This window comes from Papaver somniferum, chromosome 2, assembly GCF_003573695.1.
Source record: "Papaver somniferum cultivar HN1 chromosome 2, ASM357369v1, whole genome shotgun sequence".
Classification (NCBI taxonomy): Eukaryota; Viridiplantae; Streptophyta; class Magnoliopsida; order Ranunculales; family Papaveraceae; genus Papaver; species Papaver somniferum.
Window position 1 is genome coordinate 107,370,886 of NC_039359.1, and position 4,853 is coordinate 107,375,738.

Consider the following 4,853-nt stretch of genomic DNA (forward strand, 5'->3'; position numbering starts at 1 on the left):
ACCGTTTGGTAGAATTGGAAGAAAACTTCCGTTACGCCGCCATTTTTACACGTACCGATTGGGTGGTCCCTACATGTCTTTTCATGCAATAACTTCCCCTTGAGTTTCGGGACATCCAAATTTTTGGATTCTCCATCCTCCTATAAGAAGGGAATAAAGAGAAGGAATTTTTATTAATTCCCTTTCTTCTTCTTCTTCGAATTGTCGCTCTCCATCTCTTTCACTGAGATTCTGCTGCTAACTGCTCCTCCTTCCTTTTGATTCTTCTAGTGCTTTGGCTCCACATTTGATCGTACAAGTAAGTGATACTCGTTTTTTAGTTTTGATTTTCTTCATGCTTGTCCCCGTGTCTCCTTCTTTGACTAGTGGGTTACTGATGTTGATGTTATAATTGCATGTGAAAATTCTTGTTCTTTTTACTTGCTCGCGTTGTATGAGAACTTGGGTTTCCTCCCACTTTGTATATGATGATAATCCTTCCATGATTGTTTTTCGTCTGCAATTTTGATCATGCGGTTAATGGCCCTTGATTTTTCCCCATGATGTGTTTAAACTGTCCCCTTTGGTTGGTTAAGTAAAACCCATGCCCAAAGTACGTCAGTTTTTGCCCCTAATTTGCTCTTGAATGAACTGCAATTTCCCTCTGCCATTGTTGTTGGAGAAGTTCTTCCTGTTGGTGTTAGGAGTTATGAGGCTCCCGAAGAAGCCTACGCGTAAGGGTCTGAAGGTATCTTCGTCGGCTGATCCTCCCCCGCGAATGGATCATCCTGATGCTACACCATCTCCTCCTCTTGAGGATTCTGAGGTACCTGCTGGGACTGAGATGGCTATGGTCCCTGAGGAGTCTGCGGACCCTGAGGTTGAAGAAGTTGTTGTTGAGGATATTCCTCCTCCTCATTATGAGCTTCAGAGGCTTCAGCTGCGTGATAAAGATAGCTTTGCTCATCTGTCCATTGCTGAGATTGCTAAGTCTTTTCGTCTTCATAAGTTTGAGATTTCCTTTATCAACGGCCCTGATGTTCTCACCGAGTCTCTTATTCGAGATTTTCCTTACGATAAGAATAATCTTCTGATTAGTTTTGGCCAATTGTCCACGGGTATGCTTCTCCCTTTGTTTAGTAGAAAGGATCCTTTCTATTACAACGTCTTGTCTACCCGGGATGACCCGGAAAATAAGACTCAGTTCCGAGGAGTTATGCAGTATACTGGTAATTACTGGCGTTCCCTTCGTGAGAGTTGGTATCGTAGCAAGGGCAAGACTAATTTGAAGTCCTATGACCCCTTTGCTGAAGGGAGATCCAAGCAGGAGGATTATACCCCTGCCAACTTCAATGCTACATATACCGATGCTATTCAAAATGTAACCTTCTTCCTTGGAGTGTTGGCCCTCGTCGCATTCATGTTACTGCTAGGCAGATTAGGGAAGTTAATAGCCTTCGCTTGCTGGAGGAGATTGATAAGACTGGTTTGACTACCATCTTTTATTCTGCTAGGATGCCTTTGCCGAAGTATGACCGCATCCGTCTTGATCATGATGACCGTTGGGATCGTACTCCTCTTCGTGTGGTTGGTCCTTGGGCCTATGGTTTCACCACCGCAGATCCTTCTGTCCCTCGTTCAGCTCGTTCTTTGCCCGAGAAGTATGATGGATATCGGCCTTGGATTTTTTATCTTGTTGCTTTTCATGAGGTACCTTCGTGTCTACTTTGGTGTCTTTGTCTGCTTTGATATCTTTGTCTGATTTTATGATGGTTTTCTTTTGCAGACTGCCCCTGCTTCTTCTGCTGGGACTGCTCCAGGCTCTGCTGGTAACTCTGTAGCCACAAGGACTAGGAAGAGAAAGGCTTTGGTTTAAACACCTGCGGAGGTAAGGATCATTATCATACCTTTGTGTTTGTAAGTTACTTAGTGCCTTGCCCCTGATTCTTAGATGACGCATGTGTTCCTTTATAGTCTTCCCATAGGAAGGGTAAATTGAAGACTGTTATTGATCTTGATGCTTTGGATGAGGATCCTAAGGCTGCTAGCGAGGTACCAGGTGACGAAGACATGGAGGATATCGAGGATACTGGCCTCAGCCCTCATTTGGATGATATTGAGGAGGATTTTTCCAAAGATAACCCTAGTCTCGTCCGAGCTGCCTCAGTTGAGGGTGAGAACCTTCTTGTTGGTACTGGTGCTCAGTTGGTCGAGCCTGTTAGTGTTCGAGCCCCTGCTCATACATTGTCTTTGAAGATGCCTTCGTTCTCTTCTCCTAGCAAAGCATTGCCCACTATTTCTGCCGCTGCTGAAGCTGCTGTTGTGGCTTTTAAGAGTCTCCCTTCGTCTCCTGCCACCACCCTTCAGTCAAGCGGTTCGTTTGCTAAGGTTGTTACCCCCACGGGGAGGGATGGTAGTTCAGACTCGCAGCCGAAGAAGAATGTTGTGATTTCACTAGCTAGCTTCTCCTTCAATGCTGCTCCTGCTTCACTAGGGAGTGCTCATTTTGTCTCTACTGCCCCTGTTAGCAAAGCTATTGGACCCCCACCTTCGTCACCAGACTGGACCGTACTGGGTAATCTTCCTTCTGCCGATGACATGGATTTGGACGGTTCTCAAGATCTTCCTTCTGTTCCTAGCTCATCCACCATGCCATCTCTTCGTCGTGGTGAGGGTTCAGCATTCGTGCCCCATGTCCGTGCTCAAACAAACGAGGGAGTTTCTGCTGAATATAGCCAAGCTAAGTTGTAGGAGAGCTTGATATTAGGTAGTTCTGATGGTGTTATTATTAAAACCATCCTGCGGGATTCCAAGGGTCCGTTTTCTGTTGGAGTTGATCATCATCATCTTGGTAGTTCTTTCGAGATAGCTTCGCAGCTGGATGTGCTATCTTCCCAATATCGTGCAGCTAAAGACTTGTTCTTTGACCCTGATTGCCTTCGCTCTAGTCAGAGCTTTGGTGAGATCTGAAGGGGTAGCATCCAAGAGATGGAGGATTTCATGGACACCTACGCCAATTTCCTCCCTCGTCTTTCAGCATTCTCAGTAAGTGATTCTCACCTTATTGTTTTTCTTTTTAATTTGATCCTCCGTACGCTCTTATACTCCTTCGTTTGCAGCTTTGCAAGCAGATCGATGTTGGCTACACCTTATTCAAGGTTTATAGAGCTAAGTATACTCATTTGAGTGCTCTGTTGGAACGCGCTCGTCAAGAATATGCGCTTTCTTTTGCACAACAGCCTTCGTCGAGTGATGCTGCTTCTGTTGCTAAGATATCTTCGTTGGAGGACGATCTGAGGAAGACTCAAAGATCTCTGGAAGCTTGCTTATTGGCTCTTGAGAGAGCTAAGAATGCTTCCAAGGTTGCTGAGGATGGGAGCAAAGCTGCTGATTCTGCCTTAGCCGTTGAGTCCTCTAAAGTCATAAGTTTGTTTCTTCTTCTCCTTATCTTTTTCTTAATTTTTGGTTGCATAGTCCTAAGATAACCTTCGTCTGTCATCCGGTATCTCTAGTGAACTTAGGTATCTCTAAGATCAAGTGGCCATGTTAACCTCCGACGTTTGGTATTATCAAAAGAAATCTGATAGGCTGATGAACGTAACCGTCCATAATGAGGCCCAACTTTCCCTTAAGTCTGCCAATAATGCGGACTTAGTGAAGCAGAGGGCTTTGCTTCGTATGGAGTGTGAAGAACACCTTAACTGGAAGGAGAGTCTAATTTTAAAGCAAAAGGAGGATACTTTCATAGTCGAGAAATGTCTCTCAGATCAAGAAATTATTCGCAAGAAGTATCATGCCGATTTTGAAGATGCATGTGCTTCCTTAGCTAAGGTCATTGCGGAACGTAATGTATTGACTTCTGAGGTTTGTTCCCTTAAGAACAAACTTGTCGATGCCGGCTCCGTGCCTTCTTCCATGTCTCATGCATCTTTAGTAAGAAGGTTTGAAGAGTTAGAGAGTGTGTACCAAGATTTATACTCTGAGAATGCTTCGCTCCCGATAGATGTTGATGATCTCCATACGGAAAGGGATACCCTTGTGGAAGATCTTGATGCGGCTAAGGTGGATATTGTTGAGGCTCAACATAGTTTAGAAGAATCCCTTAGCCATGCCGGAGGTAGCTTAGGATAATTATTTTTCTGTAGCGTCCTTTATGTCTTCAACTACTGTTTCTTGTTGTTGATACCCTTCGTATCCGCGGGTCTCCAGGAGCAGTTGGTGGGTGCAAATGCCAAGATTAGCCGCCTTCAGAGTCAGATATCTGCGTTAGAAATATCTCGCCAGTTTGATGCCGCTGCTAAGTTCAAGGCTGAGGCGCTTCAGCAAGCTAATGATCAGCTTAGCGCTCAGATGATGGAGATCCTCCAGAAGTCTTCTTCGGATCTCTAGGCTCGGGCTTCACAGATGAAGGTGCAATTGGAGCATTCTGCCATTGATTACGTCAATGATACCTTTACGGAGGCTGAGGTAGTTGTATTTCTCCGTCTTCCTTACCCATGATCACGTTGTGCTGGATTTGTTTCCAACTGAACTTCTTTGGTGTATTATGCCCCCAGCTGAGGGGCCTTTTCTGTCTCCTTTCCTTGAAACAAATCTTTGTTACGTTCTGAACCTTTGTCATCTGCAACTTTTAAGACATGTTAGTCGTATTTTTGTAACACTATTATGGTACCTTTATTATTATATGAATATATGTAGACGCGTTGTGTCTAATCATTTTCACATTCGAGTCACCACAAGGTGTTAAGGTATGTTTAACCTTTGGTGGAACATTCATCATCCTACCCAAGTATCCTTTGGCCAGAAGGTAGTGGGCAATAATTTTCCTGTAACCCTCGATGGTTGCTTTACTTCGATAAGGTATCTCTCTTTGT